Below are 27,519 nucleotides of genomic sequence, written 5' to 3' on the forward strand. Positions count from 1 at the left end.
TTTATGCTGCCCTCTCACTCTAATACTGGAAAAATTCCAGTTCTTTGCCCTTCTTCTACAATCTGCATCTTCCTCAAATGTTTTGACTTCCATCTTGGGCCGTCTGGCATTGATCCAAGGTTATTCAGTCACTAGCAGTTTGCAAACTCAGGAAAGTGGTGCATAGTTCAACAAATATCTTTTTCCTTCAGCATTAGAAATTACATATAAATATATCAGTATTAAGATATATATATATATTGATCGGCAGTCAGAATCATTTTGGTCAACTTGACAGTATTAGTGATATTGTTTTTTATGAAGTAACAGTTTAATGGTGTTATTTAGTCAGTGTATTGGTAACCTGTGGTCCTGGTGTGGCAGTATTGATATCAATTTTTACACTTGCATCACCACTCTCTTACATTCATTGACTGGGTTGGAGGGGTGAAATACTTTGCCTTGCCCCAAGTGCTGGCAATCCCCGCTACACCACTGCACTGTTACTAGGCATTAAAGGCGCACTGTTACTCTCAGTAGCAGTCTGCTTGTCACAATTATTTTGAAGGACACTGTGTGGACACAAAAACTTTTGTAGATATTCAGTTTGGAAATGTGGAGGCCTTTGGCTATCTGCTTGGCATATATATTATTGTTAGGAGTCCTATGTGGGCCCTATTAATTTTGGGGCACTATCTGTTTGACACAATTATTATTCTTGGTACTGTGCGTGACATCTGACACAACTGTGTGTGATGTCTGTCTGCTACAATATAGTAATAATATTCAGCCACACTATGGTATAGGGATCACACACCCTTGTTGAGGCGCCAACCCCTGACATCCTATGGCCCCACCCCCTATCTTCTGACTGCAGTGGGAGTCAAGAAGGAGAGGAGGAGGGACCAGGCATACAAGGTCCATGAAGAGGAAAAGCCCATTGCCCCTCCTCCTCTAGTCTATGCTCAGAATGCTCAGTGGCTCTGTGTGAAGCAATGTTTCCCCAGCTGGGTGCCTCCAGATGTTGCAAAACTACAACTAGCATGTCCAGACAGCCTTTGACTGTCTAGGCATGATGGGAGTTGTAGTTTTGCAGCACTGTTATGGAGGGTTGGGAGGCACTGTGTGGAGGGATTGGGGACATGATGTGGTGGGGGGGCACAATGTAGAGGGATAGGAGAAATGCTGAATCAGGGGTAACTAAGTTAAGCAATGTTTCCCAACCAGGATGCCTTCAAAAGTTGAAAAATTACAACTTTCAGTATGTCCGGTCAGCATTTGGCTTTGACATGATGGGATTAGTAGTTTGGCAGCAGCTGAAGCCGGCGTAAGACTCTGCAGAGGGAAGTCACCACGGTCTGGACTAGATAAAGAAGAAGAGGTCACCTGTGAGTCATTTATATTATTATATATTCTCCTGACTGTGCCCCATTAGTGATGTCGTCACTGATATCTTTGTGCAGCCAAGTCTGGAGGGAAGGGTGAAGTTGGAGGTGGTAGTAGGGGGACCCAGGGCAGTTTTTTAACAATCAAACAATGAAGCTTTATTGAAATGCACAATAAATAGTACAATAATACAAAGGATAGAAAGAGTAACTGATCCGTAGACCAAACAATAACCAAAACATCCAGGTACAAGGTATCATTCTTTAGTATATCCCAACATATAAGCATAGTATAGGTAACACAATGTGTAATGGTGCTGGTAGCATGCCCACACACAAAACTGTAGAATAGAACAGCGACGTCACCAAAGAAACTTGACCTAGTAAAACATAGTTCCCGCTAAAATTGTCCCCACCCAACAGAGAGGACACAGGATCAATACAGAGAGAAATTATGCCATATCTCAGGGCAATAAGAGGAAGAGAACCAAGGTTCCTAAACTAAATTAAATTGATCCACTTGATCTTCTCTAATAGCAGATAATTTTCCGTTCAACATGCTGGAGTTAACCCTCTCCACTACTCTTGCAAAATGTAGGTCTGATTTCCGCCATTGAGAAGCAATATGAATTCGTGTGGCAAGCAGGATATACTGAAAGAAGTTAATCTCCACTTTTGGTTACCAGTGCCTTCTTGAGAGGAACTTATTCACACATCACTTGCTATCCTACTCCACCGGTCCGACTGACGTCACACCGGGAAGTTCCTCGTGGCAGCGGTTCCATCTGAATATCTACATCCAGACGCTACTGTAGGTGTTGTGCTCTGAGCGCAACACCTAGGGGTAAGAACCCATCTTTGTCTCATCTCGTCACTCATGATAAACACCACATATTTCCATAACTAAATTATCATATCACATCACAACCCCATCTCCCTTTCCTAATTCATTTTCACACATGCACAATTTCTGACAGGACGATTAGTACTTCCCAAATTCACAAAATCACTTCACCAACAATTTTCTATATTCACTAATTACAAATATATTCATATTCATGAATGTTTTTCTATTCTATTTTCTATTGCCATTTCATCATTGTACATTCATACTTTATTTTATTTTATTGCACTTCATTCTATTTCACTCTATTTTATATTATTTTACTCCACTTTATTTGATTTCCCTTTATTTCATTTCATTACTTTATTCTATTTTATTTCATTTCATTTTACCTCACGCCATTTTCCATTTTCATTTTATTTAATTCTTTTTAGCCGACTTCAATTAATTATTTATGTCTCATTTATTTTATATGATATGTACTATATTATACACTATTTATATTCTGAAGTGTGTACACTAAATCCCAATTTTTTACTGCTAAGTGGATGTGACGTCCTCCTAAAAGGGAAGAGATACATGTATAAATATTCCACCAAAAAGACCATTTGGGATAAATCTTAAGCTGCTGAGGAAAAGTCCTATGGAGGACTTGAAACACGTCCAGCTATAACCTCCAGACGGCACACTGTCCAGCCTTATCCAGGATCCAGCTATTTGTTCCCATTGCTGCATTCTCTTAACACAAATAATTCTGTGCACATTGCCACGGCCACGAGGACACTGACGGCCCTCTGGCTGAATTAGTGAAATCGCATCAGCGCTTTTAAAAGACCGGACTCACCATTATTATTACCACCGCTGTACATTTTGAGACGGCCAAGTCTCTAACAGCCACCTCTTTCTTCATACGAGTCGGGACTGTCATTTGCAAAGGTACCATTTCATGTAAATGCAAGTTTGAAGCGCTGCAGTCCCTTATTCTGAAGCCCACACACATCGCTGCATATGTGCGGAGTCTCTAACAGCGAGCTCTTTGCATTGAGAGCGGGGTTACATTGTTACATGGTTACTCAATCTGCAACATATTACCAGTATTGTATCCACTTCAAACCAATACAGCATCACTATACTTATTGATTGAGTCTCTAATAGTGAGCTCTCATATAGAGAGCCAGGACTTTATCATATACTGCGGACATATACTGTTACTCATACCATCGGCCACACAATCATTGCAGGATTTTTCACATTATCACTTATTATAACTATTGCTTCTATATTTATTGGGATCATTTTAAAACGTGTGCAACTTATTTTAGAATGGATATCCACAGACGTGGCCAGTATTTATTTTAATTTATTAGATTGTTTCTATTTTCTTATATTTTAAATGTATTTTTTGCCATATTAATTAGATATTGAATAAAGAAGAAAGTATACCGCTGGCACTGCTCTCCTATATCTCCTCCCAATAAGCTTATGGATTGAAGCTGTAGGAACGTCCGGACCTCTGGTCTTGATCTCAGGTGCTCTCCGTATGAACAGGATAGACTCCGCAGCATACAACATACAAGGAAAGACAGCACGGAGGCACTCTGTACGATCTATTCGGCTTTATTCCAACACAGGTGAGAATGCACCGATATTAAGTAGATATTGTTATCATTCTATTTTATGTTTCCGCTTACCCACAAGGGCCCTGTGAGTCACGGCACACATATTACATTTGACCAAACTATTTCGTACATTCCCATTTATATAAATAGAAATAAAAGTAATTTTATTCAACCATTATTCTAGACCCTGAGCCTCAATTACTTTACTACCGTATTTTTCGCCCTATAGGACGCACCGGCATATAAGACGCAAATCTAGAAAAGAAAGATTCTGCACCCAACAGTGATCTTCAACCTGCGGACCTCCAGATGTTGCAAAACTACAACTCCCAGCATGCCCGGGCAGCCGTTGGCTGTCCGGGCATGATGGGAGTTGTAGTTTTGCAACATCTGGAGGTCCGCAGGTTGAAGACCACTGGATAGGAGGTAATACTCACGTGTCCCTGCCGCTCCAGACCCGTCACCGCTGCCCTGGATGTCGCTCCATCGCTGTCGCCGCGTCCCCGGGGTGTCCACGACGCTCCGGACATCTTCTTCCCCAGGATCCACGCTCTCCGTCGCCGTCATCACGTCGCCCTCCTCATGTCGCTACGCACGCCGCTCCTATTGGATGACTGGACGGCGTGCGCGACGACGTGATGATGTCGAAGGAGAGTGCCGCCATGCAGGGGATCCCGGCACGGAGTAGACACCGAGGAGGCAGGTAAGGTCCCTCCCGTTGTCCTGTAAGCTGTTCGGGATGCCGCGTTTTCACTGCGGCGGTCCCGAACAGCCCAATGTCCTGGTGATGTCCTGTATTAGCCGCGGATCCCGGCCGTTGATGGCCGCAGGAACCGACCCGATAGGTGTGTATTCGCCATATAAGACTCCCCCAGTTTTGGGGAAGAAAAAGTGCATCTTATACGGCAAAAAAAAAGGTTTGTTTTGCCTTTTCTGACACCGTGGGTATAGGTGCAATTTGAGTTGCTCGGGTCGTAGGTCACTAGCCTGATAAGAGCCTCTCCCATACTTTCTATAATAGTGAATCTCCTCTATCAAGGAGTCTTTTGGCTGAAACCGAGCACATTACTTACAAATCTTGGTTGCAAAAAGAAGAAAAACTTTTCTTGACAAGTCTGTCAGGCTCAATCCTTGAACGTTCCAGGAACCTAGAACAACAAAAGTGTGCTACAGCACTACAGTCAGTTAGTCTGGTGACCAAGTCTGGTTATTTCACTGTACACAAGAATAATTTAGACAGCTTTCTTTCCCAGTCCCGCCTACCAGCTGAGGCCCTAGGCTGTGAGATGAATCTAGTTTTGCAAGACTGGGCCCGTTGCATGGGGTCAACATGCGTGTTACATGGGACAATCGGGAATTGGTGATGGTGGGGCTGACCGTAACCACCACCTGCACCGCAGAAGCTTGCACCACTGGGGGATTACTTGTTTGTGCCTGCTGATCCAGCCAAACCTCAGCCACTGCAGGAGTAGGCTGTGGCAGTTTCGTCGGTACCCGCTGGTTAGGCCAAACCTCTGTTACAGGTGAAGTAGGCCTGGGTACATTAGTTGGTGCCCGGTGGTCAGGCCAAACCACCTCGCTCCTAGGAGTAGGCCTGGGCACATCTGTACTGGAACGCTAACGTAGGAACTTGGGATCCATCGCTGGTGGATCAGGATATTCCTCCTGGACATCTGCTCCCTTAGCACTTGGAGGAAGAAGACTGAAGGGATCTACGTCCCAATGTTCAGAGGGTAAATAGGTGAACGAGATCTGGGTAGGATTCTTGGGTCTGGTGACAGCAGCTGCCCATTACCCTTGCAAGCTTTACACTGGAGTATATTCCACCATCTCGTTTCAAGTTCCACTTTGGGCTGGACACTACGACATGATCTCCACGCCCGGGGGCGGGACGCTGGCTCTGGCGGGAACCTTTGTCGACCATCAAGTTAACCCTTGCAGGTACAGCAGACTATGGCCTCCAGCCTAACTTTGCACATAGTTGATTTAACTCTTGACAATAGACATTACAGTATTCCTCACCTCCCCCTCTACTGTTTCAGCGCCATGGTAAAGACACATGTTAATAACACAGTCCTGTACACTTTCGTGTCGCACACTTTTTCGCAACTGCATGCGATTTCTCACAAGGACACAGTTATGACTGGGGGGGAAGGCCTTGCGGCACTTTGCTTATGGCACACACCCGTATCTTGTTAATGCGTGGCCTGACTTGACTTAGTAGTTAAGTGGTTAAGGCGCACACCCATATCCTGTTCATGACACCAAGATTGTGGTGACCAACGGGGATGGCGGGACCACAGGGTGGAGGTGGAGGGGGCAAGGTGGTATTAACCCCAGGGGCAAGGTGTTGTTAACCCCTAATGTTCATGACGCCAGAGTTGTTTTTGGGTACCGGAACCACATGAACAGTATATCCGCTATTTCAATGGCTAGGCAGTGAAAGGAGAATCCACAACCAAGTTATGGTTTAATGGAGGCTTTACTGAGTTAAGACAGAATCCAAGAGAGGTGGAACACAGAAGGACCTCGCAGCTTGCTGGGACCAATTAGACTTGTAATAGACTTTAGAATCTTGACTTTAGGCTGGACTTGACTATAGGTAGTAGTGACAACAGACATGGACTTGACTTACTGGAAAGACTGTAGATTTGAGGCTTTCCAGGTGCTGGACACTAGCACTGAGATCTCTGGTGTTTGCTGGTCTCAGTAAAGAGCAAAAGTACAAAGAGAGAGACTTGTAATGGCCGCCCCCTTATATAGAGGGGGGCTAAGCCAAAGCCCATTGGTCAACCTGCGGGTCATGTGTTAAACTGGTGCCCTCTGGGTAACATGTGACATTTCACAGGTCCTTTAGATGACCTCTCACAGGTCCTTTAGACTGACTTTATATTATTACACTGACTACAATTTTATTACAATTAATGACATTATAGTAACAGCAGGGGAGACACTGCAGGAGAGCCTCAGGTCACTGAGGGACTCAAACTGACAAGGCCTATGCTGGGACATCACATAATGGTGTGGATTGGCCATTAATGATATGCATTGAAGACTTATTCTGCCTCCTGTACCAGGCCCTGTCTTGCACAATAAATGAGTAACCCTGATCCGTAAACAAATATATAGCCTTACTGAGACACAATTAATGACACAGGCTGACCATTTAAGTGTTGTCAAAACAGAATCTTCTATCTAATTATTTTTTTCATTGATATTTTGGAAATACTTTGATAATTCTAAGCTCTAAATAAAGGCTTCTTCTGCCACTCTGTGGATTCTTGCTGTACGAAGAGCTTTGGCATTCACAAGTTATGATAATGTTTTATACATAATTACCGCTGTAAATTATGCTATAAAATAGTAAAATATTAGGCACTTTGTTATGTAAAAAACTATTTACCATGAATCACAAATATACATATTGTCCCAAATTTATCAAACTGTGTGAGAGAAAAAAATGAAGTGATTTTCCCACAGCGACCAATCACAGCTCAGATAACAAGCTCTGGTAAAATGAAATCTGAGCTGTGATTGGTTGCTATGGGAAAATCACTCCACTTTTTCTCTTACATCGTTTGATAAATCTGGGCCATTATACATAATAACTTTTCAATTTCATTTTCATTATACTAATGTCAATTATATTGATGTCTTACTGAAATATTAACAGTATATATTGTTGTCCATGTCTATTTATTCATAATATTTTTCAACTGTATTATCCTACAAATGAAAAATTCATATTACACAGAGTAATTCTTTAAAATATAATTTCTGACTCTATAGAAACTGTAAATGTGTAGGTGTATAATAGTGATTTCACATGTAATTGCTCTTAAGCATTTATTAGATGAAAGATAATTTTGTTTTAAGTGCTTTATTCTCAGGATTATTTCCTCCTGCTTCCTCTGACTCCCTATTCTAAACATTCGATGCCTGAGTTTACTGGATAAGATGATATGATTTGCTCATACTGCCCATGTGCTCAGACTGCTTTTCTGGGGCCTTGATGACTAGCAGGCATCTGTCAAATTTCATTAAATTAAAAGTCAAGTCTCTGCTTTGGGGATTTTATATCTTCTTTCTTCATATCACAAGAGTACAGTTAATTAATCTGGTAATGTTAGGAGGTAACGTTATGAGGAACTAGTAAGAGTTTCTAAGAAAAAAGTCACAGGTCCATCAACCTATTAACCTACCAGAGAATGGCAAAAACCCCTTTGGAATTAATGCATTTTCAGCATATTAGGAAAAAAAAGGATTCCTAACTCTAAATATGTCAATAAGAAAAAAAATGCTGGATCCTTGGTATAAAGGATCTGCCCAAAGATCTTAATACTCATAGCTTTGTAATAGTCTTGGGCAGAGGGGTCTATAATTGGGAGACAGGGGTGTAGAGGGAGGACAGAAGGGTCTGGGTGAGATGGGTCTGGTTTGTGGCAGAGGAGCCTGTAAGGGGGAGAAAAAGGGGTATAGGAGAAGGGGGAAAGAGGGGTCTGGGGAGACAGAGGTGTCTGTAACGTGGAGACAGAGCGGTCGGGGCAGAGTGGTCTTTTGGAACAGAGGGTTGTAAGGGGAAAAATGGGTCTGATGGAGCATGTGGGGGGGGGGTAGTACAGGGGTGGGATTCAAACATTCTGAGAAATAGTGAGTGGTAATATATTCAGGAGTGCAGTGTGTGGCAGTATAATATTCAGGGGGCAGTGTGTGTCAGGGTTATATCCAGGTACACAGTGTATGGAAGTATTATATTCAGGGGCACAGAATGTAACAGTATTATATTTAGGTGTACAGTGTGTAGCAGTATTATATTCAGGGGTACAATTGTGTAGCAGTATTATAATTATGGGCACAGTGTGTGTCAGTATTCAGTGGAACAGTGTGTGGCAGTATCATATTCAGGGGTACAGTGTGTAGCAGTGTGATGTTTATGGACACTGTGTAACAGGGTTATATATTTAGGGCACAGTATATGGCAGTATTTGTCCAGGGCACAGTATATGGCAGTATTTTATTCAGGGCATAGTGTGTTGCAGTATTTAGCAGGACGGTGTGTGGCAATATTGTATTTATGACAGTATTTAGCTGAACAGTGTGTAGCAGTATTAAATTCATGAGCAGATGTGTGGCAGTATTGTATTTAGGGGTACGGTGTGTGGAAGGATTTAGCAGAACAGTGTATGACAGTATTCTTTTTAGTGATGCAGTAAGTGGAGCTGTTGTTATTAGGGAAGAAAGTGTAAGCTACTATGAGGAGCTTGTCTTGGTATAAAGGATGAGGATCTGCTGCGCACGTGAAGTGCTAAAGATGTCCAGGTATCAAACGTTACAGAGGAGAGAAACAAGTCATCGTTGTTTGGGAAAAATCAAGAAGAGAATAAATTACAGAGAAGACTTCACCTGTGAGTCACTATCACGGTATCCTGTGTCCCATCAGTGCTGTAGTCACTTGTAAGGTCTTTAATAAAAATGTGTGCAGCAACAACTCCTAGCATACCCTTACCATTACTCATATAATAAAATCCACAGCATGCCCTAACCTGACTTTTAGAAAAAAAAATTCTGCGGCGTACCTCATGTATGCCATTACTTAAAAGTTATAGCTTTTAACCCCTTAGGGGCTCAGCCCATTTTCACCTTAAAAACTTTTTTGCAATTCTGACCACTGTCACTTTATGCATTAAAAACTCTGGGATGCTTTTACCTTTTATTCTGATTCTGAGATTGTTTGTTTTTTCGTGACATATTCTACTTTAAAATAGTGGTACATTGTTGTCCCCAAATGTCTTGAAAATGTAGAAAATGTTGCATTTTTCTAATTTTGAAACTCTGCTTGTGAGGAAAATGGACATTCCAAATATATTATATATTGATTCACACATACAATATGTCTACTTTATGTTGACATCATGAAATTGACATGTTTTTATTTTTTGAAGACATTAGAGGGCTTCAAAGTATAGCAGCAATTTTCCAAATTTTCATGAAAAATTTTCTGGGGCCAGTTAAGTTTGAGATGTATTTGGGGGGCCTTTCTGTGAGGAATCCCCCATAAATTACCCCATTATAGAAAATGTACCCATCAAAACTCAAAATTACATTCAGAAAGTTTTTTTTTTTACCCTTTAGGTGATTCATAGGAATGGCAGCAAAATGGAGGAGAAAAATCTAAATCTCCATTTTTTACACTAACATGTTCTTGCAGCCCCATTTTTTTTCATTTTTACAAGGGGTATAAGGAGAAAAAGCCCCCAAAAATTTGTAACCCAATTTCTCTCGAGTATGGAAATACATCATATGTGGATGTAAAGTGCTCTGCAGGCTCGCAACATGGCTCAAGAGGGAAAGAGCAACTGGGGGATTTTGGAGAACTAATTTTGTTTTCATGGTTTTTGGGGGGCATTTTGCATTCAGGGAGCCCCCATGGTACCAGAACAGAAAATAAAATAAATGGCACACTATTTGGGAAACTACACCCCTCAAAGAATGTAATAATGGGTAAGGTGAGCCATAACACCTTACAGGTGTTTGGCGACTTTTCGTTAACCGCTTAAAGGCCAGGGTTTTTTCCAGTTTTGCACTTTCATTTTTTCCTCATTACCTTTAAAAAATTATAACTCTTTCAATTTTGCAGTAAAAAATTCATATTATGGCTTATTTTTTGCGCCACCAATTCTACTTTGCAGTGACATCAAACATTTTACCCAAAAATCTACAACAAAACGGGAAAAAAATCATTCTGCTACAAAATTGAAGAAAAAGCACAATTTTGTAAATTTTGGGGGCTTCCGTTTCTACGCAGTAAATTTTTCGGTAAAAATTACACCTTATCTTTATTCTGTAGGTCCATACGATTAAAATGATACCCTAATTTTATAGGTTTGATTTTGTCGTACTTCTGATAAAAATCATAACTACATGCAGGAAAATGTATACGTTTAAAATTATCATATTCTGACCCCTATAACTTTTTAATTTATTTTCTTACAGGGCGGTGTGAGGGCTCATTATTTGTGCTGTGATCTGAAGTTTTTAGCGGTACCATTTTTTTATTGATTGGATTTTTTGATCGCTTTTTATAAATTTTTTCATTATATAAAAAGTGACCAAAAATACGCTATTTTTTTGCACATACGCCATTGACTGTGTGGTTTAATTAACAATATATTTTTATCCTTTGGACATTTCTGCACGCGGTGATACCACATATGTTTATTTTTATTTAAACGGTCTTTTTTTTTTTAAATGGGAAAAGGGGGATGATTCAAACTTTTATTAGGGTTTCTCATAGGAAACCATTGATCGATGATACTGCCGCTTGACTGCTCATGCCTGGATCTCAGGCACTGAACAGTCATTCGGCGATCGGACACCAGGAGGTAGGTAAGGGGACCCTCCTCGTGTCCTACAGCTGTTCGGGATTTCACCGCTGCAGTCCCCAACAGCCGCCTGAGCTAGCCGGCGGTGGTTTAGTTTCACTTTAGATGTGGCGATCAACTTTGAACGCTTTGAACCCTTTGCCTTAAGGGTTAATAGTGCGCGGCACCGTGATCAGTGCCATGCGCTTATAGCCACAGGTCCCGGCCGGGCCCGACTCGCTATGACACCATGGCCATACCTTATAGAAAGGGAAAGGACCCAGGATGTACAGATACACCCTTGGTCCTTAACAGGTTAAAGTTGGACGTGGAAATGAAAAATTTGATTTTTAACACCTAAAAAGGGTGTACTAATGTGAGAAGACATGTATAAATATTGATATAAATATTTTATTCTATTTCTCCTTCCTTCCTTTTCCAAGTGTTAACAACTTACTCTTGTTTACCTACGTAAATTGTGCGGTTTAAGTAATTCCCAACACAGCGTTAATAATACAAAGGTTTATTCATTAATACACTAAATAACTTTAGCTAACATATATAACCGTATAATATCAATGTATCTCAGTGTATACAACAATGGCTAAGACAACTTCAATACATTAACATTATACTAGTTACATTACCATGTAACCCAATACAATATCTTGCCCACCTAATTACACACCAATACACTCACACAAGCACTCAATCCTTGCTTTCTCCCCCTAAAGCTATAGGAATTTGTGATAGCAATGAGAGGGTCAATGCTTGATACAGTTAACAGGGATAGAAGGGGTTCTTGGTAGAGAGGGGTGAAAAGGGGTTAGTGAATCTTGGGATAGGAGGGTAAAGGATAGGATTAGACTGTGGAGTGTAAGCCAAGAGAGAGTGGAGATTACTAAGAGAGTGTAGTTGGGGCGAAGGTAGAGGTTGCAGGCAGGAAAGAGGGTGCCCAGGATTATACTTAGCAGATTATCAGAGTGTTGGGATCCTTGGTGCAGGTGATGAGGCAGGACAGCAGTTTGATAATGGTCTCTCTTTCTTGGTCCTGGATCCTCACTGCCTCATGGAGTTGCTCCCTGTTAGGGTGACTGCCTTCCAGGACACTCCCTACTTAGTTTATATAGGTGTCACGAACCGGCAGGAAGGTAGTGGATCCTCTGGACCAGAGAGGCGATGGCGTGGGTTGTACTGGAAGACCGGTTCTAAGCAGTTACTGGTCTTCACCAGAGCCCGCCGCAAAGCGGGATGGATATGCTGCGGCGGTAACTACCAGGTCGTATCCCCGAGTAACAACTCAACCTCTCTGGCAGCTGATATAGCGTGGTACACAGGGAGCAGGCAAGAGCGTAGTCGGACATAGCAGAGGTCAGGGCAGGCGGCAAGGGTTCACAAGCGAGTATACGGTAGCAACGGGTTCGGCAACTGGCATGGCAACTAACACAGGAGGGAACACTTTCTCAGAGGCACAAGGCACAAAGATCCGGCAAGGGCAGGAAGGGGGAGGCAGTTTATATATGCAAGACACAGTAGTAGGTGAGGAGCCAGCGCACCAATTACTGGTGCGCTGACCCTTTAAATTGACTGAGGCCGGCGCATGCGCACCCTAGAGAGCAAGGCCGCACGTGCGGGGATGCAGGAGAGTATGGAGCCGCATGCCGGGGAACAGGTGAGCCGAACAGGGACGCGGGGCGTGAGCAGGGACCAGCCGCCACGCCAGCCGCATCTTTGACACTGCGGGACCCATGCTACCGGTCAGTGCGACTGACCGAGAGACGCCGGGACCCCGGGGAAGAGGGCTGAGGCAATGGGCGCTCCGGTCCGATTTTCGAAGATGGCTCACTTTGTGTCCCTGCCTTAGGTCTCCCCCTCTTTTTGGCACCAAGAAAGTTGAGGATGAGACTGCGGTCCAAGATGTTATTTTCAGGCTCCCAAGACCTCTCTTCAGGACCGCAGCACTCCCAGTCGACCAAAAAAAAATCTTTTCCCCCGAACGACCTTGGTAGCTAGGATTTCTTTAACTGAAAAAATATCTGAGGTACCAGAGACATGGGGTGGGAGAAAGAAGTTTAGGAGAGAAGCGATTAAAGATAGCAGGTTTGAGAAGGGAGACATGGAAAGAGTTATGAATTCTGAGGGAGGAAGATGGAGCTGGTAGGACACTGGATTAATGCGGCTCTTGACTATGAAGGGACCCAAGTAACGAGGACCCAGCTTGTAGCTTGGTACCTTAAATCTGATGTACTTCGAGGAGAGCCACACCTTGTCACCAGGGCTGAATTCCGGAGGAGCTCTACGACTTTTGTCGGCATGGAACTTCATACGGGCCGAGGTCTTGAGGAGGGCTGAGTGGGTCTCTCGCCAAATAGAAGTGAAGTCCAGAAGGAGGTCCTCTACAGCCGGTACAGAAGAGGAGGCAGAGGATGACGACCATAAACCACAAAAAATGGAGACTTAATGGTGGTCGAAGATTGCCTGAAATTATATGAGAACTCTGCCCAAGGGAGTTAGTCCGACCAATCATCTTGGCGGGAGGACACAAAATGGCGTAGGTAATCTGAAATGGGTCCCCCGGTTGGATTCAATCACTCTGGGCATTCCCCATCGTGACAAAACCTGCTCCCAAAGGACTCGGGCAGTAGTGGAGGCTGTGTCATTTGTGGTTGGGATCACTTCTACCCATTTGGAGAAGACATCCACAACCACCAGTGCATAGCGGCACTTATGACTGCCTGCTGTCAGTGGTCCTATGATGAAATCCGGTAGAGGAACATGTTGCAACACTTAAGGGCTGGAGCTCTTGGATTCATCTGGGCACACACCAGGCATTGTTGGGTGACTTCCTCCACCATTTTGGACATCCCTGACCAGTATAATTTGTCCTTTAGAAGGGACAGAAGCTCATCCCGGCCAAGGTGTCCCAACAATTGGTGGTTAAGTTCTGTCAGCTCTGCTTGCAGATGCTGTGGGACTACAGGCAGAGGGAGTGGATGGGTGCCAGTGTCATAGCACAAGATTCCCTGACAGATCCTCTAGGGATCCTGTGGGTTGGTAAAATGTGCTACCAGAAGAGGATCCTTTGACTGTTCCTCTTCAAATGACACTGGGACCTCCTTGAGACCTTTTTTTTCTCACAGAAACCTGGTATGAAGGGTTGTCCTGGGTATCTGGTTCCCTGAGGACTCCTTGTACTGCAGCCAGTTTGGCCAGTTCATCAGCCTGGTTGTTACCCAGGACCAAGGGTCCATCCCCTCTCTGGTGTGCTGGGATTGCTTTGGTAGACTGAAAGCTGAGTTTACAGTTTCCCATCCACTACCAAATAGCACACTAGTTCCCTCCCTATTACAAGGACTGTTATCCATATTCTCCATAGGTTTTGGAGAATATGATAACCCGCGCTCCACCTGTCGCCTATCAGTCACTGGAGCCATTGCTACTGTCTCCCCCTCTTCCAACTTCGTCACACAGACTTGTTTCGTTGGCAAGGGCAACTTGCTATGGGCACTGGGCCGAGACAGATTAGTGATGATCTGCTGCTGGTTTGCAATCATCTGCGACTTTGCACCCAGATCTTCCCTAAGTGTTGCCATCATGGCATCAGTAGATGCCATTCTAGTTCTATACTGATTAATCTCAGTGTACAATTGAAGAAGCTTTGTACATGTCAGAGCAATACCCCTCTTGGTAATAGAGTTTTGATTCCAACATACAAATTTCCTTGCCTTTTTCAATTGTACACTGGGCTTCTTCTTCTAACTGGTATTCCAGTGTACACACTTGTTTTACTTTATCTAAGCAGCTATGGCAGTGATAGTTATGTAAATCAGCTACCTTGTCTGCCTTTCTGTTAGCAGTAATTGTTTCACTGTGTTCAGGCTTCCAAATGGTGTCTTCAAAGCAATACACTAGCTTTGCTAACATCTTAAGTCGTTTAGAAGTTTTGTTTAGAACACATCTTTTGCTAACATGCATTTTGTCATATTTATATGCTTGATCTAATAAAGTGGCCCATAACATTTCTGCTGATTTTATGTGGGGGGTATAGGGTCAAAACTACTATGTTTTGCTAAATGTTTTAGTGTGGAAAAGTACATACTCACATTTTCCTTGGCCATCTTGGTCAGTGTTGTCCTTCTCGTCCCTTTCGTGCTGCTTGAAAAAGGTCCTTTTCTTCCGGAATGCCTTTTCCCAACCAGCTAGACATCACCTTAGGAACACTACTGTCTATGCTTGAAAGTATGTGTATGGATATAAATATTTTATACTATTTCTCCTTCTTCCTTTTCCAAGTGTTAACAACTTACTCTTGTTTCCCTATGTAAATTGTACCATTTAAGTAATTCCCAACACAGGGTTAATAATACAAAGGTTTATTCACTAATACACTATATAACTTTAGCTAACATATATATCCGTGTAATATCAATATATCTCAGTGTATACAACAATGGCTAAGACAACTTCAATACATTAACATTATACTAGTTATAATACCATTTAACCCAATTACCCGCCCACCTAATTACACACCAATACACACACACAAGCACTCAATCCTTGTTTTCTGTCCCTAAGGCTATAGGAGTTTGTGATAGCAATGAGAGGGTCAATGCTTGATACAGTTAACAGGGATAGAAGGGGTTCTTGGTAGAGAGGGGTGAAAAGGGGTTAGTGGATCTTGGGATAGGAGGGTAAAGAATATGATTAGACTGTGGAGTGTAAGCCAAGAGAGAGTGGAGATTACTAGGAGAGGGTAGTTGGGGCAAAGGTAGGAGGTTGCAGGGAGGAAAGAGGGTGCCTAGGATTATACTTAGCAGATTATCAGTGTTGGGACCCTTGGTGCAGGAGATGAGGCAGGACAGCAGTTTGATAATGGTCTCTCTTTCTTGGGCCTGGATCATCACTGCCTCATGGAGTTGCTCCCTGTTAGGGTGACTGCCTTCCAGGATCACTCCCTACTTAGTTCATATAGGTAACTTCATGGAATGTCCTCACACCCTCCTCCCTGTCCAGATATCCCCAGGCACCAACACAGGTTTGGTGGGCACATACCAGAGACAATGCCACCTGTGCTTTGGCCTCTCTATGACCTGGCCAGATATCCCAAGGCTACCATGATATGTGCATGAGGCAGGTTATGTGGGCCCATTCCAGGATGTTTTAGGACACATCCCAAAATATGCCCCTGGTCTAATGGCCATTATATTGTGTTTTATGACATGCCCCAAGCCATGTAAGAAATATTCCTGTTTGTACAACATTCCTATAGACATTCCTATAAAGGTCTTTTATAGTGCATAGGTTGATGTGAGATAGATCGATATAAATATGATTATTCAACGCTTCCCTTCACATTGGTGTTACCCCATATTTTTCATTTTCACATGGGGTAATATGGGAAAAGGCCCCCAAAATTTGAATCCCAATTTCTCCGGAGTAAGGAAATACCCCATATGTGGATGTAAAGTCCTCTGCTGGCGCACTACAGGTCTCAGAACAGAAGGAGTACCATTGGGTTTGCCATGGTTTTTGGGGGGCATGTCACATTTAGGAAGCCCCCATCGTGCCAGAACAGCAAAAAAATGCCCACATGGCACACTATTTGGAAAAAACTACACCCCTCAAGGAATGTAACAAGGGGTATAGTGGGCCTTAACACCCTACAGGTGAACAAACTTTCGTTAAATTGGGACGTGAAAATGAAAAATTCAATTTTTCTCACTAAAATGCTGGTGTTACCACTAATTTTTCATTTTCACAAGGGGTAATAGGAAAAAATGTCCCCCAAAATTTGTAACCCCATTTCTCTGGAGTAAGGAAAAACTTTTGGAGAGAGAATTTGGTTGGAATGGAAGTCAGGGGCCATGTGCATTTACAAAGCCCCCGTGCTGCTAGAACAGTGGACCACGACGCCCCCTGAGGAAACACATTGTGAGCAAAACGATCATTGGGGTTTGGTGGGTATGGTCTGGCATCCATTTGTGTATTTACATGTCTTAATGTCCTGTCTAGCAATGTGGTGTTCCATGGTCTATTGGTAGTTCTCTTTATTTGTTGCTTATCCACATTGTTATTAGGCATATATATTTTACTTTGCTCTGTCAGACTGTATATCCACCTAGTTCTCTGTTATATTCTGGCGCCTAACTGTTTGTCTTTTTCTCCTACTATTTCTTAAGATATATGTTTTTATGTTGTTTTCTCATATATAATTTAATAAAATGTATACCTTTTGTACTTTACTATGGTCCTGTGCATTAATCTCCTTTAATCGGTGGTAACAGTGGACCACATGTCACCCCAATTCAGAAACTACACCCCTCAAGGAATGTAATAAGGGGTTCAGTGAGTATTTATACCCCACTGGCGTTTGACAGATCTTTGGAACAGTGGGCTGTGCAAATGAAAAAAAAAAAATTTTTCATTTTTATGGACGACTGTTCAAAAAATCTGTCAGACACCTGTGGGGTGTAAATGCTCACTGTACACCTTGTTACATTCCTTGAGGGGTGTTGTTTCCAAAATGGGGTCACATGGGGGGGGGTCCACTGTTCTGGCAGCATGGGGGGCTTTGTAAACACACATGGCCTTCAATCCAGCCAAATTCTCTCACAAAAAGCCCAATGGCGCTCCTTCTCCTTCTGAGCCCTGTAGTGCGCACACAGAGCATTTTACATCTACATATGGGGTATTTCCTTACTTAGAAGAAATGGGATTAACAATTTTCAGGGCTTTTTTCCAATAACCCTTTGTGAAAATGAAAAATTTGGGGTAATGCCAGCATTTTAGAGAAAAAGAAAATAAAATTTTTCATTTTAACGTCCAACTTTAACGAAAATTTTTGGGGTGTAAATGCTGACTGCACCCCTTGTAACGTTCCTTGAGGTGTAGTTTCCAAAATGGGGGTCACATGTTAGCATTTTTTATTTGCGTTTGTGTCTGAACCGCTGTAACTATTATCCACCCCTGTGCAAATCATCAATTTAGGCCTAAATGTACATGGTACGCTCTCACTCCTGAGCCCTGTTGTGCGCCCGCAGAGCACTTTATGCCCACATATGGGGTATTTCTGTACTCAGGATAAATTGCATTACAAATTTTGTAATGCCCCCCAAAATTTGTAACACAATTTCTCCCAAGTATGGAAATACCCCATATGTGGCTCTAAACTGTTGTCTTGAAATATGACTGTGCTCCGGAGTTAGAGAGCGGCATGCGCATTTGAGGCCTAAATTAGGGATTTGCATAGGGGGGACCTGGATTCAGGCATTACACTTGCCTCCGCCACCACAAATACCCTACAGCAGTGTTTCCCAAACAGGGTGTCTCCAGCTGTTGCAAAACTCCTAGCATGTCTGAACAGTCAATGGCTGTCTGGCAATGCAGGGAGTTGTTGTTTTGCAACAGCTGGAGGCTCGTTTTGGAAACACTGCCATACGAGACATTTTAAATTTTTATGGGAAGGGGGAACTGTGTAAGGGTGTGTATATGTAGTGTTTTACTCTTTATTGTGTGTAGTGCAGTCTAGTATTTTTAGGGTATAGTCACATGAGCTGTGGTTTACGGCGAGTTTCCTGCTGGGAGTTTGAGCTGTGGTGGAAAATTTGCCGCAGCTCAAACTTGCAGGGGAAAATTTACTGTAAGGGGGGGGGGGGTGCACAAACCTCTCCAGCTGTTGCAAAACTACAACTCTCAGCATGGACTGACCGTGCATGCTGGGAGTTGTAGTTTTGCCACAGCTGAAGGCACACTGGTGAGGAAACACTGAGTTATGTAACATACAAACTCAGTGCATCCGCACCAGTGTGCCTCCAGCTGTTGCAAACCTACAACTCCCAGCATGCACTGTCTGTCAGTGCATGTTGGAAGTTGTAGTTTTGCAACAGCTGGAGGCACACTGGTGGGTAAACACTGAGATAGGTTCTGTCGCCATGAAATCTGTCACCGCCGCCGCCACCACCTGGTTAGGGTGAGCTCCTACCGTTCCCCCGCTCTTCCCAGACACCCATGATCAAATGGTTTTTATTGAATTTTTTCAAGAAATTTTACAATACAATACATAATATATAAAGCTATGAAAATATCACTCAGTTTAAATGAATGTCCTGTAGAGAACAAAAATTGTAATTATTGTTTATTGACAGTCACTTTATTAACATGGTACACTAAAGATCAGTTGTAAGTGTAGAAATTGTGCTTAATTAACAGTCATACCTGTACTCAAGCTATTCCTACCTCTGCTGATATGATCGACATGGTGACAACTAACTGTTTCTATGAGACTACCTACGCTTGGAAGACAAACTCTGGACCGACCTGCAAAGACAACTGGAGAAGATGGAAGAAGCTGTTCCCAGCTCCGAAATAACGCTACCTATTATACGTCCCCCTTCTGAACCTTACCTTTTACTCCATATAACAGATACCTTTTTCTGTTGACTGCACTCATAACTCCATACTTCCCACATATTTGAGAATACTGTATGATGTTTTTATATTGCTGTGTGTGTGTGGTTTTATGCAAACTTACTACAGGTTCTTTGGAGGATGAGGGAGGGGAGGATCACGGACTTCGGATGCCCATACACCCATGGGTGGGCAGAGTAGGGGAACTGAACTTTAACCCCACCCCCACCCCCGTGCTGCGATAGGTCGGTCACTTCTGACTGATCAATTGCAGGGATAGGAGGGGTGGCACCTCTGCCACCTCACTCCCATCCCTTCAGGGGGATCGGGGCTGTGTCGGAAAGCCCGTATCACCCTTATTTTCAAGGTCACCGGAGACCCGTATGATCTGGAAATCGCTGCAAATCGCTGGTATGAATTGACCAGCGATTTGTGGCGATTGCCAACACGGAGGGTCTCGGGACCCCCCTTGGCGATGTCATGGGATGCCTGCTGAATGATTTCTGCAGGCATCCAGGTCAGGTCCCTGCCCGGCGAACGGCGGGGACCGGAAATCCACAGGGTGGATGCAGGGCATACTCATATGCCCTGCATTTCCAAGAGGCTGAGTAATGGCATACATGAACATACAAAAAACTGCAGAGGGAAACATAAATAATGGAGGAGACAATTTATAAAATGCATGCTTGCCTATAGGATATAATCCACTTTGTGTGTGTGAGGGGGGGGATGATGTACATTGCAACCAATGCCAGATAGGTAAGAATTATTCACAGGGTAATTAAAGTTCAAATTATAGTACATTCTGTCGTGCTTGTTGAAAAGTGGCTATTCTAAAAAAAATTACTTATAAAAAAATGTTCTGTTATACAATTATCCAAAATAACTTGTATTATTATAAGGTAAGTTGCCTGAGCAGGTTGAATAGAAAAAGAAAGATGAAAACAAAAAAAGAAAACAAATTAAAGCAATAAAATGGAAAAAATTCTCCAGAGATTTGCAAGATGCACAATCCAATAAGACTAACAAATGGAAAACAAAAGATTGAATAGTCAGACAGAGACACTCTTCTTTATCATCTATTCTTCACTCAGGCTTTAAAAGGGGTATTCCACTCTTAAACATCTTATCGTCCATCATACCCCCTCCCATAGACATGAATGGTGGGGGCGTTGGGTGACGTCAAGTCTCTGTCTTGGAAATCCAGCGTTTCTGAGACTGGAGCAGCACCCGACACAGAATGCCAGGTGCTGCTCAGAGATCACAGAAGGTCCAAGCGGTGGGACCACCACGATCAGATATCTTATCTCCTATCCTTTGCAGATTGGTTACTTATTGGATTGTTTCCATCTGAAAGCACTTGCGCTTTATGAACTGAATCTTAAATCTATAATCATCCTCCAGTCTCCGGTTACTTTGGGTATCGGGAAAACTGGGGATTAGATAGCTTCTCCCTGTTCCTGAATTGGAACCTTTGCCAAGGCCCCTTTTTGGAGATACTTCAGGATGTAGTCTTCTAAAATCTTCTGTTTGTTAGGAAGCAGTCTGGTTGTCACAAATACGTAAAAAAAAATGGTCTGGACAGTTATCTACTCTGTAGATAACTGTCCAGATCTATGCAGTAACCCTCCACGATGATGCAAAGGACCCAAGGATCTTGAATATGGAACTTTCAGGATTCTAAAAAGTGATGTAGGGAAGAGAGGGAGCAGGGTGTTGGATGGGTCCAGTCAGGCCACCAAAAATTCCAAGAGCCTCGAAGAAGTCCGCAATCAGAGTGTCAATGACTTCTTGTCTCTGGAGCCCCTGGAGGAACCCCAATCTCTTTGGGCTCTGGGCTGTGGTGTTGCCTTTTTTCTCAGACAGCCCCTCCATAAAGCGATCGAGCTTTACACCTACAGATGGTCTTGAGAGCTCTTCAGCTCCTTAATGCTACCACGGAATTCATATTCCTCTGGATGAAATCTCTAACCATATAACAACATCTTGTATGGACAGCTCCTATTGTGGTTGGGTTTTAGCCTGACAGGGTGGATACCGGGAGTACTGGCAGTTGTCTTTGAGGGCGATCTGGCAGTCATGGCACTGCAGATGTTTTCGTTTGGAAGTGTTCTTCCTGGAAGACATATTAAGGTCGCGGTCCCCGGTAGAAGACTTAGACGCTAGGAAAAACAGAATCAACTGTTAAAACTAAATAAATAGGAGGAAAAATTATGGTAGCTAATAGAAATGCTTGACTCCAGTAAAGCGAACAACCACTAACCAAAGGCTAATCAGATGATGAGCCCAGAAACAAGGCAATGAGCTAAGCAACTAGCAGTGTAGCAGAAAGGCAGTATAGCAAAAGGCAATACAGCAATTTTAGCACTATAATAGAATATAGGCTTAAAGGGGTATTCCAGGATTTTTTTTTATTTGACTATGCTACAGGGGCTGTAAAGTTAGTGTAGTTCATAATATAATGTCTGTACCTGTGAGTGACGGTTTTCTCACAATTCTTCTGTGATTTTCACTCCAATATTTATTTTTATCAGCATACAAAATGACTGTTGTCTCAGATTTTTCCCAGGTTGCAACGCGCCCGAGACCTGACATACTAGTCAGCTGATGGCAGGGAGCCTGTCTGCTTCAATGGGTGGAGGGATCGCTTAGTGGGAGAGAGGTCAATCTGCAACTAATGCAACAGCTGTAGGCACCCTGTTTGAAAACCACAGGTCTTTTGAATGGATGCAGTTCGTTTATGTTTCAATGGGTGGGGTGGCTGATGTGTGGGAGGAAGGAAATTTGAATTATGGGGTTTTTGGCAAAGAAGACAACTCAAAAATGAAATACCAGTTCACAAAAAGCTAGCCACAGTGTTATGGTAATCTCACAACATAGCCCCAAGACAAGCGCGGATCCTTCCTAAGGCTGTCCATTACTGTCTGGCAGGTATGTAATAAAATCACCTTATGGTGGATAACCCCTTAAACTCAAAGAGATAAAACAGTACTGAGATAGTAGATCAATTAGCACTGGCACTCTAGGAGGCTGACCGCAAGCTTAGGCATTGTTAAAATGGCCTCCAAGGCTCAAAAATCAGCAAGCCTCACCCCCAGAGAACTAAAAAATAATACAATTTTAGCCCAAAGTAGAGTAGACTAATCGCGCAAACTACAACAATATATATAACATAGTTCATAAGGTTGAAAAAAGACCAGAGTCCATCAAGTTCAACCTATATCCCTAGTGAGTCCCTACTAAGTTGATCCAGGGGAAGGCAAAAAACCTTCATACTAGAGGTAAAAATTCCTTCCCGACTCCAAATATATTCCTGGATCAACATTCTGTCCCTATAAATCTAGTATACGTAACCAGCGATGTTATTATTCTCCCAAAATGCATCCATACCTCCTTTTACAGAGTTCCCCATGACCACCTCCTCAGGCAGGGAATTCCACAGTCTCACTGCTCTTAGAACCCCCGTCTGTGCTGGTGTAGAAACCTTCTTTCCTCTAAACGTAGAGGCTGCCCCCTTGTTATAGATACAGTCCTGGGTATGAATAGATCATGCGAGAGATCTCTGTAAGGTCCCGTGATATATTTAAACATAGTTATTAGGTTGTCCCTAATCCTTCTTTTTTCTAAACTAAATAACCCCAATTCTGACAATCTTTCTGGGTACTGTAGTCCACCCATTCCCCGTATTACTCTGGTTGTGCCCGTCTTTGAACCCTCTCCAGCTCCACTACATCTTTCCTGTACACTGGTGCCCAGTACTTTACACAATATTTCATGTGTGGTCTGACTAATGATTTGTACAGCGGTAAAATTATTTAGTTATCGTGGGCATCTATGCCCCTATTGATGCACCCCATGATTTTATTTGCCTTGGTAGCAGCTGCCTGACACCAGGGCCAGATCATCATTGGTGCTCATGGAGCACCTGCTCCGGGCCCTGTGCCCGCAGGGGGCCCCCGTCACATTCGGGACATCCCTGTGTCCTGAGCAATCTTTTCAGGACACAAGGATGTCCCTGTTACCTCTCTGTGGGCCCGCGTTAACTTTAACTCCTTAACGACGAAGGACGTATATTTAAATCCTCTGCCGGCTCCCGCGATATGCTGCGGGGTCACACGGTAACCCCGCGTCATATTGCAGCGGTCCCAGCGGCCATCAACGCCCGGGACCCGCGGCTAGTACAGGACATCACCGATCGTGGTGATGCCCTGTATTAACCCTTCAGACACGGCGATCAAAGCTGACCGCCGTGTCTGAAGTGAAAGTGAAACTATCCCGGCTGCTCAGTCGGGCTGTTCGGGACCTCCGCGGTGAAATCGTGGCGTTCCTAACAGCTTACAGGACACCGGAAGGGACCCTACCTGCCTTCTCGGTGTCCGATTGGCAAACGATTGCTCCGTGCCTGAGATCCAGGCAAAAAAAAGGGTTAATAAAGATCATTTAATCCCTTCCCTAATAAAAGTTGAATCACCCCCCTTTTCCCATTAAAAAAATAAAAGTGTAAATAAACATGTGGTATCACCGCGTGCGCAAATGTCCGAACTATAAAAATATATCATTAATTAAACCGCACGGTCAATCGCGTACACGTAAAAAAAATTCCAAAGTCCAAAAAAGCTAATTTTTGGTCCCTTTTTATACCATTAAAAAATTTATAAAAAGGGATAAAAAAGTCCGATCAAAACAAAAATGGTACCAATAAAAACTGGAAAAAAATTTCCACATACAGGGCCCTCATACCGCCCGGTAAGTGGAAAAATAAAAAATTTATAGGGGTCAGAAGAGGACATTTTTAAACTTATAAATTTTCCTGCATGTAGTTATGATTTTTCCCAGAAGTACGACAAAATTAAACCTATATAAGTAGGGTATCATTTTAACTGTATGGACCTACAGAACAATGATAAGGTGTCATTTTTACCGAAATATGCACTGCATAGAAACGGAAGTCCCCAAAAGTTACAAAATGGCGTTTTTTCTTCGATTTTGTCGCACAATGATTTTTTTTCCGTTTTTCCGATTTTTGGGTAAAATGACTAATGTCACTGCAAAGTAGAATTGGTGACGCAAAAAATAAGCCATAATATGGATTTTTAGGTGGAAAATTGAAAGGGTTATGATTTTTAAAAGGTAAGGAGGAAAAAACGAAAATGCAAAAAATTAAAAACCCTGAGTTAAAAACGCAGGGGCCGCCGGGAGGTAGCGCATGCAGGGACGTCATTGACGTCCCTTGCGTGCGTGCACCCATAGAAGAGCGGAGCGGAGCAGTGAGGAGGACGCGCACGCATGGTAAGTCACCAGAGGCACGTCATCTTCAGTGTTCCGACCACACCTCCTCCGGTCCCGGGACCTACTGCTATGGCCCATAGGCCACAAAAGTAGATCGTGACCGCGGAGCGGCGGTAGGAACACTGAAGTGGGGCAGTAAACAGGCATTCAGCCTCCAGCCATACACTGTATATGGCTGAAAGCTGTATGTCTGTGGGAGAACTATACTTCACCTAATGTGGGGAACTATACTGCACATAATGTGGGGGAACTATACTGCACCTAATGTGGGGGGACTATACTGCACCTAATGTGGGGAACTATACTGCACCTAATGTGGGGAACTATACTGCACCTAATGTGGGGGAACTATACTGCACCTAATGTGGGGGAACTATACATCACCTAATGTAGGGGAACTATACATCACCTAATGTGGGGAACTATACTGCCAACCTAATGTGACAGACTATACTGCACCTTTTGTGGGGGAACTGTACTGCAAGTAATGTGGGGAACTGTACTGCACACCTAATGTGGGGGAACTTATACTGCACCTAATCTGGGGGAACTGCAACCTAATGTGGAGGAACTATATTTCACCTAATGTGGAGGAACTGTCGGGGGGGGGGGGGGGGGGGGGGGCATCATAATGAAGTGCTCCGTCTTCCAGGCAGCCTTAATCTGGCCCTGCCCGACACTGGTCACTACAGCTAAATTTACTGTTAACTAAGAACCCTAAGTCCTTTTCTGCATCAATCATCCTAAGTGTTCTCCCATTTAATACATAATCCCAGCCCGGATTTTTCCTCCCCATGTGCATTACCTTACATTTATCAGTGTTGAACCTCATCTGCCACTTCCCAGCCCAAACCTCCAACCTATCCAGATCCATTTGTAACAGTGCACTGTCCACTATAGTGTTTACAACTTTACAGAGTTTAGTATCATCTGAAAAGATTGCTACTTTACTATTCAACCCCTCTACAAGGTCATTAATGAATATATTAAATAGAACAGGACCCAAGACTGAACCCTGTGGTACCCCACTAGTTACAGTCACCCAATCAGAATAAGTACCATTAATAACCACCCTCTGTTTCCTATGACTGAGCCAGTTACTTACCCACTTACACACATTCTCCCCCAGACCCATCCTTCTTATTTTATGCACCAACCTTTTATGTGGCACCGTGTCAAATGCTTTGGAAAAATCCAGATATACGACATCCAGCGATTCCCCCTGGTCCAGTCTGGAGCACACCTCCTCATAAAAGCTGTTTGACAGGACCGATCCATCATAAAGCCATGCTGATATGTAGTCATAAATTTATTTTTATCAAGATACTCCAATAATTCCCGGGGTCACCTTTTGACCCCTTTTTAAATATTGGCACCACATTTGCCCCTGCGCCAGTCCTAGGGAACAGTCCCTGTCACTATAGAGTCCCTGAATATTAAAAATAGGGGTATTCTGGGCAAAAACATTTTATCCTCTATCCAAAGGATAGGGGATAAGATGTCTGATCATGGGGGGCCCGCCGCTGGGCCCCCTGCGATCTCCCTGCAGCACATGGAGGTTTCCAAAACTGGAGACGCAGCTCCTGCATAGAATGTGGGTGCGGCAGGGAGATCGCGGGGGGTTCCAGCGGCGGGCCCCCCATTTTCAGACATCTTATCTCCTATCCTTTGGATAGGGGATAAAAAAAATTTGCCCGGAATACCCCTTTAATTCCTTTAGAACACGGGGGTGAATGCCATCTGGACCTAGTGATTTGTCTATATTGATTTCTTGTAGGCGGCACTGTACTTCTTTCTGGGTTAGACAGGTGACTTGTACAGGGGAATTTATCTTATCTTGTAATTCACCTGGCATTTCATTTTCCTCAATGAATAAGAATTTGTTTAATATATTTGCTTTTTTCTGATTCCTGATATATAGAGAAAACTTTTGGTTTTTCCCCCGGAAATCTCAAAGAAAACCCAAGGGCCCGGGTAGAGGAAGTGACTTCACACCAAGATGGCTGCACACGCGGACGCCACCGGAGTGAACCATCCCTAGAAACAAAGGAGCGACACTGAGAAGCATGCACAGAAGAGGAAAGAATCCTCAAGCAATGCTTTTGCGGCAGAGCCATGCTGAACTACAATAGACAAGAAGAAATATAGTAACACGTACTAGAGCACTGGACAAGAATCTAAGAAACAAAAAAGGGTTGGCAATAAAAGTGGCAAAAGGGCTCAGGACAAAAAACCTGCAGGATCACGACAAGTCCACCAGTCCAGAGGACAGAATAAAACACAGGGGACCGAGGGTTATGTCCATTTTTATTGGAGAAGTGGGAGGGCCTTAAACTTTATTAAGGGTTAAGTATCAATAACATTTTCACAGGTCATACCAATCCACGAGGGCGGAATACCCTATCAGTGCTGCTTCAGCTATCTGACAATCCAAGTCTGGATTGACACTTTAACCCCTTAAGGACTCCACCTGTTTGCACCTTAATGACCGGGCCCAATTTTTTGAATCTGGCATGTGTCTCTTTAAGTTGTAATAACTTTCACATGCTTTTACTGGGCTTGTTTTGACACCTTGTACTTTACATTAGAGGAAAACCTTTGTTTATATTGTTTATACATGCAGCATTTTTTTG

The 27,519-nt window shown here is 43.3% G+C and overlaps 1 long non-coding RNA gene across 1 annotated transcript; it reads left to right on the forward strand.

Moving 5' to 3' along the window:
• The first annotated feature begins 1,678 nt into the window (after positions 1 to 1,678).
• Positions 1,679 to 27,519, forward strand: LOC130293714 (uncharacterized). The gene is made up of 3 exons (XR_008848268.1): positions 1,679 to 3,144; positions 3,627 to 3,839; positions 26,808 to 27,519. It is a non-coding gene; the product is annotated as an uncharacterized LOC130293714 (long non-coding RNA).

Source organism: Hyla sarda, chromosome 10, assembly GCF_029499605.1.
Source record: "Hyla sarda isolate aHylSar1 chromosome 10, aHylSar1.hap1, whole genome shotgun sequence".
NCBI lineage: Eukaryota > Metazoa > Chordata > Amphibia > Anura > Hylidae > Hyla > Hyla sarda.